A 17,009-nucleotide genomic window follows, 5' to 3' on the forward strand; every position below is an offset into this window, starting at 1 on the left:
TTGAATGTAACACTTAAACTAACCACCTTCAGCACTCCCCAAAAGAACTTCTATTCATTTTGCTTTTTATCATATAAGATTTGATTGCCTGATCTTGCACTTTATATAAATGGAATTGTTCAGTAAGTACTCTTATGTCTAGCTTCCCTCACTCAACTTTAATCTATGAGACCAATATGTGTGACTTTTTCATTGTTATATAGTATTCCAGTATAAGTATATCACTGTTTATTTGCCACTTCTAATATGGACTGACATTTAGATTCATGATAGTTTGAATTAATTTCAATGATGTTTCTAAAAATATTCTTGTATGTGTCTTCTGGTGCATTTTTGAATAAATCCCAGATGTGGACTTGCTAAGTCACAGTGATTAAGAATACTCAAATTAGACAATTTTAGAATGAATTTCAACATTTTTTTTCTCTTAGGAGCTTGTATAACAATATCCATTAAGGGGCCTTCCTAGTGGCACAAGGGGTTAAGTCTCAGCACTATGAAGTTATCACCAGCCACTGCAGCACAAGTTGGATCCCAGGAACTGACCCACATGGTGCAGCAGACCTCTCCTGTCTCACCTCAGCAGTGTTTTTCAGTCAATCTGCCTGTTTTGCTCTCCACTCTGTCTCTGGTGAATCCTCTCAACACCCCCCACCTCTGCCATACACCCCAGCTCTTGAATGCACAAATTAAAAAAGATAAAAAATTAAAATAACCAATATCTATTAAGGCTGAATGTATGTATGTCTAATGACTAAGTAATGCCATACCTAAGTATATGCTCAATATATAACGATACATTATTTTGAGTAAGATGTCCCTGTAACAAAATGATTTCTCAAAATTAATATAATATATATAAATATACCCACTTATATTTATATATATTTATCAGAATCTAATGTAAATTTGATACTTGTGAAGTGGCATACTTCTGAAGTTAACCAAATAACACTTTTTTCATTAGGAAAACAAAAACTTAGTTGTTAAAGGATAAAATTGTATAATAACAAGAAAATCAATCACTATATACAAATACCTACCTGTAAGCCAATAAAATATGTCAAGCCATTTGTAAAAATTTAAGCAATTTTTCACATGTTGCTGACCAAGAACAGAATTTAATTATCAGTTAAATTAGACCAGGTAAACATTTGCATTGTAATCAATTTTGTTTTCTAACTCAATTACAAAACCTTATTTTACTTTTCTTGGATTTTATTACTTATTATTATTAAGTAGAAGTTGGCTAAATGCAATATTCATATACATTTGAATATATGTATATGAGCATTCCATTCATATTTATCACTTATATACATATATATGTAAAGACAATCTTACATATGAGTTGAGTAGGTCTAGAAATTTTATCTTCAAAGTTATTTAGGTTTTCTCTTTTTTTATTTATTTATTTTTAAGATTTATTTTTATTTATTTATACAAGCAGTGGGTATAGTCAGAAGCGCGGGAGGGTGAGAGAATTCACCAAAGCCAGAGCAGGGAGCAGAGCAGGCAGAAGGACCGAAGCACACTGCTGAGGGGAGCAGCAGGCGGCAGGAGAGGTCTGTGCGCCATGTGAGACCCTCCTCCGGTGGCCAGGGAGCAGGCGGGGATCGAACCAGCGCTGCAGGGGCTGCGGGCAGCTTCGCAACCCAGTGCTCAACCGCTGTGCCACCGGGGAGGCCAGGTTTTCTCTTTTAATATCCAATCTCATTATACAAAGTACATTAACTAAACTACCAAAATAATCTTCTGAGTTATGAAATCTCTCAACTTTACAAATGCAACTATCCTATTTTAATCTAATATATAAAAACATATTGTAGTCTAAATGTTGTAGGAATATGTGCATTATCTTCTGATTATGTCTATATGATGCTAAACATTTATTTATTTATTTTTAAAGATTTATTTATTTGTTTATACAAGCACTGGGTACAGTCAGAAGCACGGGAGGGTGAGAGAATTCACCAGAGTCAGAGCGGGGAGCAGAGCAGGCACATTTACCAAGTACACTGCTGAGGGGAGCAGAGGGTGGCAGGAGAGGTCTGTGCGCCATGTGGGACCCTCACCTGGCGACCAGGGATAGAACCGGCTCTGCCGAGGCTGCCGGCAGCTTCGCAACCCAGCGCTCAACTGCTGCGCCACCGGGGAGGCACGATGCTAAACATTTAGATGTTAGTATATTTTGTGTAAAAACTGGATTAACAAATATCCAATTGTCTAGTATTGTGGAATTAAAATATCTGTATTATGGAATCTATATATGTTTACTCAAAGACTTGGGTTCCTAAGAGCATGGAGTATAATGAATGTCTTAATTATGATGGCCTTACTGATATACTATTAAAATATATTACAAAATCAATATAATTATGAATGTATTATTTAGACACATATAGGCACATGGGCATTATCTAATTTGTATAAAATCAATATACATCAGAAATAAATATGTACTAAAGGGATACAGTTTGTTTTATTGTAATCAATATGCCCCATATATTTGGACTTAATTTGATGCTTAGGCTCCAATTTAGCATCTTTATGATCCTTAGGATATGATTTAATGTTTATAAATATTCTGTGAGGTAGATATTTGCATCTTGATTTTACATATGAGACATAAAACTGAAAGACTACATGCTTAATTTCATATAGATTTCAGTAAATTTGCATTTTGAAGCTTATTATATTTGACTTCAAAGCCTATTATAACTCCTTGTTCCCAGAGAATAAAATTGTCTAGAAAAAATCTGATTTCTATTTAATTGAAGAATATATTTTAATGCTGAAGTACATAGTCCACGACCTGCAGTTCCTCTTTCTGAAGTTTCAGTTACACATTTTCCACTGATATCCAAAAAATATTATGTACAATAAAATATATTGTGAGATAGACAAAATACACATAATTATTCTATAGTATATTATTACAATTAATATTTTACTATTAGTTATCATTAATTTCTTCCTGTGCTAATTATAAATTAAACTTCATCATAGGTATGCATGTGTAAGAAAAAAATAAAACATACATGGTTCTGTACTATCCACTGGGAGTCTTGGAACATATCCCTCTCAGATAAAGGGAGACTGTTCCCTTCAAAGTTTATAAAATATGGATTGTACATTCCACTGCCATGTACTGAACAAAAAATGTTCAAAACTATAAATAAACATTTCTTGCTATTTCAAGTTCATTCAAAAATTCTGGAAACCTCAATCAAAAATAAGTTTCTGTCATTTTAAACTAAACCAAAAATGACACAGATAATATAACAAGTGGATAATGTCACAAAAATGTTACTGAAGTCTTATTCCATGTGTTTGAGAAGATGAAAATATTAGCAAATGTAAGGAGAGACATGGAGAACATAAAAAGATAGATGCATAGATGCATAGATAGATAGATAGATAGATAGATAGATAGATAGATAGATAGATAGATAGATAGATAGATGATAGACAGATCGACAAAGGATAGATATGGAATCCCATTTGATACAACTGTTGCACTTCTGGGTATTTACCTGAAAATTTAAAAAGTACTAATTCAAAAATATATACACACCCAATGTTCATTGCAGCACTATTTGTAATAGCAAAGAACTGAAAACAACTTACGTTGTTTATCCTTTGGCAAATGGATAAAGAAGATGAGGTTTATATACAGAATGGGATACTATTTATCTATCAAAAAAATTAAATCCTGCCATTCACAACATAAATGAACATAGAGGAAATTATGCTTAGTTAAATAAGCCAGATAGAAAAACACAAACACCATATGATTTCATTCATCGAAGTTAACAAAAACAGAACCACAACTTATGGGGTTTTGTTGTATAGGGAAAGCTGAGATTTGAAGGAAAATTATATTTTAATTGTTTATATTAGAAAAGAATCAATAACTTTAGCTTACATCTTAAAAATCAAGAATAAGAATAGAAAATTAAAATAATCAGAAAAGTAAACCATTTAAAAAGCAAACTTCGATGGGAAAAAAAATCAAAAGCTGATTAATTGAGGTTAATAAAGTTGATATAGGGCCTCCCCGGTGGCGCAGAGGTTGAGCGCTGGGTTGCGAAGCTGCCCGCAGCCTCTGCAGCGCCGGTTCGATCCCCGGCTGCTCCCGCCCACCGGAGGAGGGTCCCGCATGGCGCACAGACCTCTCCTGCCGCCCGCTGCTCCCCTCAGCAGTGTACTTCGGTCCTTCTGCCTGTTCTGCTCCCCGCTCTGGCTCTGGTGAATTCTCTCACCCTCCCGCGCTTCTGACTGTGCCCAGTGCTTGTATAGGTAAATAAATAAATCTTAAAAAAAAAAAAAAAAAATCCCCTTTAAAAAAAAAAATAAAAAATAAAGTTGATATACCTCTAACAAAACTGATCAGAAAGAAGATAGAAGACACCAGAGAAAATATTAATAATGAAATTGTGAAGTCAGTATATTGTGTAGATATTAAAAGAAAAATAAATGTTCTTTTAGGCAGCAATTATACAAAAATTGGACCTATACAGAGAAGATTAGCATGGCCCCTGCATAAGGATGACATGCAAATTCATAAATCATTTTATATTTTTCTAGTAGGACTATACCTGAGGAGAGAAATTAAATACTTGTCCAAAAAATTAACCACAATATAAGAAAATAAATGAATATGTTTAAAAATAAATAAAAGCTATCTTGCTAAAAAAATTCTCTGACAAAAACAAAAATGAAGGAAAATCTATTCTAGCTGTCCGCTGATAAATCATTAAAAGTAAGTTTTGGTGAGAGATCGTGTGACTTTCAGCACATACATCATTATATGATAGTTGGATGCAATTCAAATAATTAAGTTATAATTCTTTAATAAAATTCTTTCCATTCTCAAAAAATAAAGAAAATAAAAATAAAACTATACAACTAAGAATTTTATGACAACAAATTCAACAGCTGAGATAAGATGGACAAATTCCTTTTAAAAGAAATAGGCCAGGGCCTCCCTAGTGGTGCAAGGGGTTAAGTCACAGCACTATGAAGCTATCCACAGTCACTGCAGCACCAGTTCAATCCCCAGCGGCCAGGGAGCTACCCACATGGCACAGCAGACCTCTCCTGTCTCACCTGCTGCCCCCCTCAGAAGTGTATTTCAGTCAATCCACTTGTTCTGTTCCCCACTCTGTCTCTGGTGAATCCTCTCAGTGCAACCCCACACCTCTGGCCTACACCCCAGCTCTTAGATGCATAAATAAATAAATCTTTAAAAAAAAAGAAAAGAAAACTTCTTTCATAGTATGGAAATGGAGGGAATATTTCCCAACTTATTATATAAGGCCTGTATTATAATAAAAGCACATATTAAAAGGAAAAAAGAAAGGAAATGATAGACTAATATCTCTCATGAACATACATATGAACATTCTTAACAGAATGTTGTTACAGAATTCTGTGTTTCCTTAGGAATCTGCCTCACCCTACTTTCAGTACTCATAGTTTGGGTGGACCTGACACCACCCCAAATTCTAGGACTGATTATGTGACACAGTTTTAAGGTAATAAACATTAAGTGTCATTTGTCTGGATACAAAAAAAAAAAGGAAAGGAAGGAAGGGAGGGAGGGAGGGAGGGAGAGAGGGAGGGACTCAGTGGCACAGGGTTAAAGACACAAGGCTATCAAGCTATTACCAGCCACTTTAGCACAAGTTCGATCCCCAGCCAGGGAGCTGACCCACATGATGCAGCAGACCGCTCCTGTCTTGCTTGCTGCTCCCCGCAGCATGTATTTCAGTGTATGTACTGTTCTGCTCCCTACTCTGTCTCTGGTGAATCCTCTCAGCCCCCACAACGCTGGCCTACACCCCAGTTCTTATATGCATAAACAAATAAATCTTTAAAAAAAAAAAAAAGAATAATATAGCCTGACTAAGCAAGGTTTATCCCAGAAATGCAATATTGAATTGTCATTCAAATGTCAGTGTACTTCACTATGTTAACAGACTGAAAAAGAAAAGCCATGTTAACATCTCAGCAGATAGGGGGGAAAAAGCATTGGACATAATCCAACATCTATTCACAAAGTTCTCATTTAACAAGAAATGAAAAAGAACATTGTCAACATGATTTTTAAAAAGCATTTACAAAGAACTTTCAGTGAGCCCTCCTGAAATAATGCTTTTCTCCTGAAATTAAGAACAAGTACCACCTGTACTCAGTATTGCACTAGAGGTTCTAGCAAGAAAAGTAATGAAAATATGCACAGACTTGTTAACCTATGTGATTGAAAATGGGTGGGGATTGGGCTACTAGAGACTGGTAATTCCATTGCCAAACTAACCCTGGACCTACTGGACCTACAGAGGGATAGAATGTTAGGTAAATAAATAATACAAAATAAATAAAAGAAGGTGAAATGAAACAGAAGCAAGCAAATGAATTACTCAGAAGAGGAAAGTAGATAACTTTGAGCCTTGCAATATACTTTGAGAAAATAAGAATTCTGGATCTTACCTTTGATTCTTTTTTTGAATATTTAAATGTTTATATTTATTATTTTTATTATTATTTTATTTTATATAATTCTTACATAATTTTTCATCTTTGCACAATGTGTGCATTTTCATTTTGGTTATATTCCCCATACAATTCCCACCCCCCTTATTTTGACCCTTTATCCCTCCTCTCCCCTCCCTCCCCCCAGTAGTGTGTCTCTGGTCTACAGTTGCTTGTTGTGTACCCATTTGCCACACTACATGTAAAGCTCAATAAAAGCCTGAGAAAGCCACCCAGGGCTCCAGGACTCCTCCTTTACCTGATCTGCTCGGATCATAGCTCACTGCCCATCCTGCCACTACATCATTGTAGTTTGATTTGCATTTCCACTTTGGAGAAGTTTCTTTTTAGCTCTTCTGCCCATTTTTCACCTCAAAAACATCTTTACAGACGCATCACCCAAAGCAGTGATAGTGAAGGCAAAGATAAATAGCTGGGAGCACATCACATTAAAGAGCTTCTGTACAGCAGAAGAGACAATAGCCAAAACAAAGAGAAACCCCACCAACTGGGAGAAAATTTTTGCACACAACACTAATGATAAAGGACTGATCACAAAAATCTACAAAGAGCTGATGAGATGCAACAAAAACAAAATAAACAATCCAGTTATCTTTGATTCTTAATCCCATAAAAACAAATCATTTTGTTGACTAAAGCATCTGCCATTAATGTAACAAAATGCTATGGTGTGGGAAGCAGCAGACCTGTGCAATATTATACCTAGAGCAACTTATTTCATATTTATTTAATGAAACCACAGAAACTCGTGTTAAACAGAAGGACACAAATGTGGCAAACTTTGTTCTCATTTTAGAGTTTACATGTACCCAAGAAGGGTCCCTTCTTGGGACATTTCTGAAAATGTCTTCTCCCATCTCAACCCTTAAGGACCTTATTTAATAGTTGAGTTGAACATCACAGTGTAACTGTAAATTTTGGCGATGAACTGATACGAAAAATGCTGTTGTAGTTGTAGAAAGTTGTCTGCTTCTTATTCAGCATGTCATAAGTGCTACACATCAAAACCTGGGGGTCATTCAGAGAAAACAAGTCATTGTTCTTGCCTTCAAAGATGGAGTAGTGGGAGAGGCTTTGCTCAGGGAAGACAGATTGTAAATGTTGAGAGCTCCAAGATTCTTCCTACGGGAACTGACATTATTTATGGAAAACAGAGTATGGGGAAGTTCAATCTGACAGGCTCTCTTAAAAACAATGGAGATTATGATGCCAATAAGTTAAGAGGAAGCTGGTAGCTGCACAAGAACAACAAAGTAAATTATAACTCAGCTGTAAGTTTACCAGAAAAGAACTGGAGTAAGAACAGTCTTCCCAGGGCTGGAACAAATGTCAAAGAGTGTCCTTAAAAACTGTTCTTGCAAAGGGGTCTTACTTTAATTGGATTATATTGTGAAGCAATTTATGCTTCCAAGTCATTATTAAAAGCAATAGAGTAATCATCCAGCAATTAGTGGAGACTAACAGCTGAATATTATGCCCACAGATGCCAATAGCTTAATAGGGAAAAGAAAGTCAAAGAGAACACTGCTAAAACCACTTTGTCCTAGTTTAACTACACACATGCCCAAGTCTGTGCCCCCTGCGGCACATCAGAGGCTGCACAATATGGGGGGGAATGAACATCATTGAAATAGTCCAGTCTAGCCACTGAACAAATAAATAAGAAACGATGACTGTAAGTTGAGGGGAGAAGAGTCAGCAGTGTTCTATAATGTATTATCTAAAACGTTTGTCTTTCAAAAAAAAATTATGACACATGCAAAGAAATAGGAAAGTTTCACCTAAATACAGGGGAAAAGCAGATGACAAAAACTATCTTTAAAAGGACACAGTTGTAAGTCTTAGAGACTTAAAAATTTTGTAAATATGTTCAAAGAAGTAAAGAAAAAGAAGGAAACTATGATAATAATGATTCATACCAATAGAGCCTATCAATAAAGAAAAAAGAAATCTTTGGGAAAAAATGGAAAATTTAGAGTTGAAAAGGATAATGAAGCATTCATGTCAAGGCTAAAAGCAGATTTGAAATTGCAGCAGTGTCACTGAAATTAAAGATAAATTAATGGATTATGCAATCTGAACAGAGTGTTGGGAGGAATAAAGATAAACAGAGATTAAAGAGGTTTAGAACATCTTTTTACATACCAAAATATGCATAATGGGAGAACTAGCAGTGGAGGGCAGGGTAGAAGCATAAAATGTTCAGAAAAATAATTGCTAAAAGCTCTCAAATTTGATTTAATATATTAATCTAAATATTGAATAAGCTTAACAAATTCCAAATAAGATAAATACAGAGTTCCATAGCAAAGTAAAAACATTTAAAGACAAAGATCAAATCTTGAAAGCCACAAAGGAAAATAGTTTGTGATATGTTAGATTAACAATTGACTTCTCATCAAAACTAATGGAAGCATATTCCTCTAATGGGATGACATAATGAAACATTTAACGAAAAAAAGTCAAAAAAGAATCTTACATTCAGTAAGACTATCCTTTTAAAACAAAGATTATAACTACATACCCAAAAACAAAAACAAAGATGTTTTGTTACCAGAACTATCTTACAGAAAACACTAAAGCGAAGTTTCCAGTCAGAAAGCATATGACCCCAAAAGTATTCAAATTCACATGAAAAAACAAAGAATGTAGCTAAATGCAAATATAAAAGACATTATATTCTTATTTCTTCTCCTTTTAATTTATTTTAAATATCAATGGCATAAAACAATATGTATATAATCATATATATATTGTGTGAATATGACAAATCATAAAGTATATTCATTCTTGTTTCTTCTCCCAGCTTCTCTAAAAGATATGAATTAAATGAAATAAAAATTATAGCAATGTATTTGTTGGACTTACAATATACATAAATGTGATATGTGTAAAACATTAACAAAATAGGGGAGAGAGAAAGTAAAGCTATCTTGGAGTACTGTTTTTCTCACTAGTATTTAGTATAAATCTGAAGTAGGTTCTAATAAGATGAGATGACAAGTTGTAATAAAATAACACAAAACATATAGCTTGTAAAAATAAAGGAATTAAATGTTAAACTGGGAAATATTTAATTAACAAAAAAAGAAAGTAATAAAGGCCTAAAAGAACTAATATGATTTGACAATAACAAGAAGAAAATGGTCACACAAATTCAACTGTATAAATAATAATGTAAAAGAGAATCAAACAATTTAGTCAGCAAGTAAAGAGTATCATATTGAATAAAAACACAGATCTAACTCTGCTCAAGACACACTTTAGATTGAAAGATACAAGGTGAAAAAAAAAAAACATGGAAAAAGATATATGTGTAGGGCCCTCCCCGGTGGCGCAGCGGTTGAGCGCTGGGTTGAGCGCTGGGTTGCAAAGCTGCCCACAGCCTCAGCAGCACGGGTTCGATCCCCGGCCACCGGGTGAGGGTCCCACATGGCGCACAGACCTCTCCTGCTGCCCGCTGCTCCCCTCAGCAGTGTACTTTGTCAGTCTGCTTGCTCTGCTCTCCGCTCTGACTCTGGTGAATTCTCTCACCCTCTGGCACTTCTGACTATACCCAGTGCTTGTATAAATAAATAAATAAATCTTTAAAAAAAAAAAAAAGATATATGTGTAGAGTAACCATTAGAGAGCTATATTAATACAGATAAAATAATCATTAAGCAAAAATGAAACCAGAGACAAAGGATATTTTATACCAATAAAAGGGTCAATCCATTAAAAATATTAAAAAATTGGGGGCCTCCCTGGTGGCACAAGCTGTTAAGCACCTCACTATGAAGCAAACTGCAGCCTCTGCAGCACTTTAATCCCTGGCCGAGGAGCTACCCACATGGCGCAGCAGACCTTGGTCCTGTCTCGCCCGCTGCTCCCCTCAGCAGTGTATTTCAGTCAGTCTGTCTCTTCTGTTCCCCACTCTGTCTCTGGTGAATCCTGTCAGTCTCCCGTGCATCTGGCCTGAACCCCGGTTCTTATATAAATAAATAAATAAATCTTTAAAAATATGTATAGATATAGATATATAAATAAAAAAGTCGTAAACACATATACACCTAACAACCAAGTCCCAAAATACATGAAGCATATATTGACAGAACTTAAGGGAGAAATAGACAATTCAACAATAGTAATTGCCTAAGACTGGACAGAGAAGGAAAAAGGGGGAAGATGCTAATGGATATAAAATATACAAACATTTTTAAATAATTGTGATGATGATTACACAACTGTGACTATATTAAAAGGCATTTAGTTGTATACTTTAAATAAGTGAGTGGTATGGTATGTGAATTTCATATCAATAAAGATGCAAAACAAGGAAGAGAAGGAAAATTTCATATCAATAAAGATGCAAAACAAGATAAATAAGGTTCATTAATTTATCATGTTTACAGCTCAATTTGTTTATAGAAAACCTATGAATTCCCTAAATTGTAGAAGTTTCTAAATAAGAGCTATAATTCACATCAGTCATCTTGAAAGCTTTGGTTCCATGGATAGATCAAAATAAGCCAGGCTCTCTTGTAGAACTTGTGGACACAGAAATAAATTTTAAAAAAAATTTCCCTGATAATCCTACTTCAAGGTTGATTGCCTATCTTAAAAGACCTCTCCCATTTGGAAACCATTTCAATTCAACTCTGTAGAATTGATGAAAGGTCTGTGGTGATCCCCACAATATACTAGTATCCTGAACTCAGAGAACAAAATCTTTTACCGTGGAAGAGGTCATCTCTATTGGGAAGAGACCATGAATACAACAGTCATAATTTCTGATTTTTTGTTGATGTTTGTTTTTTGGCTTTTACAACCAAAAAAATAAAAACATTTCTTAATGAGAAAAAGTTGCTTTGGTTATATAATAACATGGTTTCTATGAGTTTTCCAATTAATAATGTCATTTAATTAAAACGTTGAATAGACCTCACTTATGTTTAGTCTCATAACGTTAGTCCCTTTAAAGGGAACTACTTTGAAGTAGTTTTATCTATCCACTGGTTTCAAATAGAATTATAAAAAATGTGAAATCATTCATTTTATGAAAATTAGAACATAGAAATAAAATCAGGATGACTGATTTGTTCTGGAAAAAAATTGAATATTGAAAAATTTAGGATGCCAAAAATGTCAATGACAACTTAATCCATGTAGAAATGTTATTTCAGAGAATAAGCCTTACTATACTCTTAGTAAACTCCACTGAATCCCTATTTAAAATTCAGCTCTTTCACTCTTGGACTCTCAAGTAATTTGCTCAGAAGCCACCAAGTTTCGACCTAACACATAAACGAATGTTGCTTATGTTGTTTAATTGTTAAATTGACAAAATAATCAGACACTTCATTCTTTTCTAATCAAATAATATTTTCTTATATCTAAAAAGTCTACTTACAAAACTAAACCAAAATTAGCAATAGAAATCTGATTACAGAATTGAGCCTACCAGAGTGTGGAGAGGTGGGTGTTTGAAAGCAAAGTGAGGATGGAACCAAATGGACTATGGTGGAGGATTTGGGGTACTTCGGTGGCTACATGCCGTGTGGTAGCATACATCTGAAGAGGTGTGATCCTCTACACCTAAATCATATGCAGTGCTGTAAATCAATATTATCTGAATCAAAAATTAATACAGTCTAAGAAAAAATAAAAATTGTAACATTGAAAAAATATGTAATATCAAAACAAAAACAAATTTCATTCAGCAGATTAAAAAAACAAAAAGTTCATTAATTGTCACAGTGCAGCCAATGTTCATTCTGAATATATTCAGTAGATCCACAGAACAAAAGAAACTTTCCAACTCAGAATATTTGATGTGGAACTGGTAAATGGCATCCTTCAAAGACAAGCAAGACTATAATCTCTTGGGATTTAGTAGCTCCCAAGATTATAATTTTATTTCCTTATTTTGTGTTTATAGGAATCACAAGAGGATGCAGTTTCCCCCTCTTTCAGCATTCCTCTGGAAGACAGTATACTAAGCAAACAAAGAGCCTAGTTTTCAGTGGAAGAAGGTACTTTATTTTTTCAACAGTTATAAAGTAGACAAGAAAGAGTAAACATTATTTTCAAAAACAGTATAAAGTAGGGATTGAATAAATCTCTAAAATCATTTGATGTGGCATCAGCACTCCTCAAATGAGAGACATTGTGTTCGAGTTGTCTTTACCCCAACATCCTTATTACTAAGCTCAGTAATAAATCTTCTCTGACAATAGTTGGCAATTCACTATTTAGTGTCTCATTAGCACCATCTAGTGAGTGTTGTTCACATTCTGTAGACTTCAAATATTGTACGAGTCAAGGGCAGTAATAGAAAGAGGAATCAAACCAAAGTAACTGTAATAGAATGTTTATACCTCCATTCATTCTATTGGCATTATAGCAGCAGCAACTACCATCATTTACATACAAATATATCAAGTACATAAATATACTTATTGGATTTTAAGAGACTTTACCTTGATAAAAGCAAATATTAGTAAACCATACCTGCTTTGCCCATCTCACAGATTCACAGTAAGAATTATATAATGTATGTGAAAATTTTTACAGACCACAACACATTAAAAAGGTAAAACATATATATATTTTTTTAACCCATAATGGAATGACATTTCAGCTTTATTTTTTTCCAAAAATTTGTAAAGTGTCAAAATTGAAATTATGATCCAAGCTAGATTTCTACCTTAGGTAGAAAACTGGACTATTTCCTTTCATTGGCCAGAGGTTTTCTATGTTTGTTGGTTTGGCACCTCTTAGTGTTTTCTCATTTCTAAAGTAATTTAGGGGGTCCTTTATAGCCTGAAATATTTTTTTTTGAGCTCTGAAAAATATATTGAACCATAACCACCGAACATTGCATGCAAAGGTTCATTCAATGAAAATGGAGCTGGCAGTTCAAGCTTCAGATTTGCTGAAACTAAAGAGTCATAAAGAGCTTAAGCACCTGAAGAACTTAATGTGGTTAAGCATCAAGTTCATTGATTTTCAGCTATTGGTAGTTTATAAAACAGTATGACTTTGACGTAAGAAAAGTTCCTCTCGCAAACTTTAGTTCTTTCATCACCTTTCTGTAGATCTTGTCTGAAATAGTATAAAATAATAAATAATGAAATAATATATAATAATAACATAAAAATTATATAAAGCCATATTTATGATTAAAAACACTACCTATATTTATATTTCTCTACTCTATACACAATCCAAGTAGAATACCAGGATTGAATAATCAAAGTGCCCACACATGCTTTTTCATTTGCAGTTTCCAATCATATAATAAGCAGCTTACCAAATTTGGAATCATCCAAAAACCTCTAAGCCTTTAAATAGTGTCATTTTTACCAGGATTATCAATTGTGCCTGAAGGGTTCTTTTTCACATAGAAGCTTTGAAATTTTATAAATATAAACATAACCAAAACTTGGAAGTCATTCATACTCTCCACATGCAAATATGTTAATATTTAACAGAAATCTTTTGGCCCGGTTCCCTCTTACATTCACATCGTCCTGGCTGTCCCTCCTGATTCCCCCACAGGTTTCTCAGCATGAAGAGCCCAATTATGAAATAGGAAAAGCTCCACTCAGAGCTGATACATGCAGTTACAAAGTGCTCCAGAGAGGTTAAAAGACTGATATGAATTTGGTCCACTGAATATAACCTGCAGCGATATTGGCAGAGAAGACAAGAATTTGAATGAGCCTAGGTTGGAAAATAAATTACCTTGTCGTCTTGAAGTCAATCTCCGTGGGTCAAGGCTAAGGCCCTTTTCTTTGGTGTTGTGTGAAGAATCACTTCCATTGCTTTTTTTCCCCAGATAACTAGGTAGTTTTGACATTTTTGTGGTCAGTAATCTGATATTTTTTCACAAATTGTCTTTCAGAAAATGGAAAGTGTTCTCATGAGTTGAATGGGAATGATTGATCATACTAACAAATATCTTTCTCAAAATCCATCATAACTTTAAATCAAGGTCAGGGTGTTAATAATAGTACTATTTTCCTCTCATCTATTTTCTCTCTGGGTTCCTAGCTAATGTCTAGGAATGTCAACAACAGAAGAAAATAACATCATGGTTCAAGAAATTCAGTCTTGTTAATATTTAAGAGACACTGACCTGATAATGGCCATCAATAAACATTTCAGTCCAAATAAAAAAAGAATAAATGTATTTTGTGTCTATATATTATTAATTTTCACACCACAAACTTTAATTCAAGAAGAAAAAAAAAGACTAAGGATGAGATAGCATAGCATATGATAATTGTATTAGTCAGAATTTTACTGATTAGGATTTATATGTCAAATATCCAACTAGAAAATCTGCACGTATTGTCTCATGTCATATTTTTAGCAACACTATGAACTGCCTATTATTTTTAGCAACACTATGAACTACCTATCCTTATTTTACAAGAGAGAAGCTGTCTAAAGAAATAAAATAATCTGTCCCAGGTCACTCAGAATCACTATACCAGAAAAGAGAACAGACGTCTAGTAAATCTCCATTCACCAAGGCATGCCTTGGAGCAAGGACCTACTACATCTGCATGGTTAAGAGATACTGTGCTCTACCACCAGGAGCTCTAGTAAGCTCATCCAACTGTGTGCCTGGGGGACTGTCTCTTCAAATGGAGTGAGATTTTCTAGCTTATATAAAGGTATCTAGTGACCTAGAATTAGCCTGTGTATTGCCAAATGTCCTAAAAATTCAGAAAGTTTCATACTAGTTTTGTTGATCAGGGAAGGGATCACAGACAACAGATATTTTTGTCAGCTTAAAAAAAGACTAAAATGGGGCCTCCCCGGTGGCTCAGCGGTTGAGCGCTGGGTTGCAAAGCTGCCTGCAGCCTCTGCAACGCTGGTTCAATCCCCGGCTGATCCCCAGCCATTGGAGGAGGGTCCCACATGGCGCGCAAACCTCTCCTGCCACCCGCTGCTCCCCTCAGCAGTGTACTTCGGTCCTTCTGCCTGCTCTGCTCCCCGCTCTGGCTCTGGTGAATTCTCTTACCCTCCCGCACTTCTGACTGTACCCACTGCTTGTATAAATAAATAAAAATAAATCTTTAAAAAAAAAGTTTAAAAAAAAAAAAGACTACAGTGTTAACAGTGATGATAGAAAGTATAATGGAAAGCAAAGTAGGGCATTTTGGGAAAATGATTCACAGGTGGAAAAAAATCAAAGCACATTTGACAGTAAGATCTATTCTGGAGAGGGTAAAGCATAGATGTTTTTCCTAGGAAGATGAGAGATCAGACTAAAAAAGCCAAATTGTGTACTACTCCAAATGATCAGTCAGTTAAGGTATGTGGTCTGTGATCACTAAGATTTGGTAAGTGATAAAAGGATCCTGAGGGCAGACAAGAAAGCCATGCCTAGCACAATTATCCTGGCTTTGTGTTATAAGGCTTTGGGCAGATAATACAGCAATAAGAAGGAAAGTGAGTCAATATTTTAAAGTTCTTAGAGATAATATTTGTAGGCGGGGATTTCAATTTAACAATAATTTCTTTTTTTAAGATTTATTTATGCATACAAGAACTGGGGTACAGGTCAAAGGTGTGGGGGGTGAGAGGATTCACCAGAGAATGAGTGGGGAGCAGAACAGGCAGATTGACTGAAATACACTGCTGAGGGGAGCAACAGGTGAGTCAGGAGAGGTCTGCTGGGCCATGTGGTAGCTCCCTGTGTGAGGATTGAACTCTGCTGCAGTGGCTGCAGATAGCATCATAGCTTGCATCTTAACCCCTTGCACCACCAAGGAGGCCCTATTTTTAACATTAATTTCTTTTATAATTTGACAGAGATAATGATTGTCAAAAATTATATAAAGACCTTAAATTGTGATTTAACAGGAATATTAAATCAAAAAGCTTCAATATCCATTGCTCTCTGTAACCTCTTTATCTCCCAAAATGATATACCTACCAAACACATATGTCTTCAACCTACATTTAGTAAAGGAATATGTATATAGACTAGTTTGCTCTGAGGTAAGGAGAATTATTAAATTCCTGTTTAGACACAGATACAGATCTTCAAGGTGTTCAAATTTTAGAGCCTTTTATGAAGAACTCATACTTTCAATAGAATCATATTTCCACTCTTCATCTTGAAATCCTAGTACATCATTAATGTTTTTGAATTCTGACATATCAGGAATCAGGAGATGATCCCATTCATATCTGTGATATCATTTGATTCCAAATTGCTATCTGCCAATTCCAGAAGTTATTGCAGCATGATCTTGCTTTTTCATTAGATCTCTCTGTGTCATTTGACAACTGATGAACAATTTCAGCCAAGCATTACTTAGATATTCTTTTATTCTCCTATTGATTGAAATTTCCATTTATATTCCAGTGAGATATTTTTTAACAGATCTATTGGCCAAAAAATAATCTTTCAGCTTATTACTATTACTTTAAATTTAATCCACTGTTAT

The 17,009-nt window shown here is 34.7% G+C and overlaps 1 non-coding gene across 1 annotated transcript; it reads left to right on the forward strand.

The window, feature by feature from the left end:
* Positions 1–4,482: 4,482 nt before the first annotated feature.
* Positions 4,483–4,586, forward strand: LOC119253579 (U6 spliceosomal RNA). The gene has a single exon (XR_005127118.1). It is a non-coding gene; the product is annotated as a U6 spliceosomal RNA (small nuclear RNA).
* The last annotated feature ends 12,423 nt before the right edge of the window (positions 4,587–17,009 follow it).

The sequence above is a fragment of the Talpa occidentalis genome, unplaced genomic scaffold, assembly GCF_014898055.3.
Source record: "Talpa occidentalis isolate TD23 unplaced genomic scaffold, MPIMG_talOcc4v2.1 talOcc4.2, whole genome shotgun sequence".
Taxonomy (NCBI): domain Eukaryota; kingdom Metazoa; phylum Chordata; class Mammalia; order Eulipotyphla; family Talpidae; genus Talpa; species Talpa occidentalis.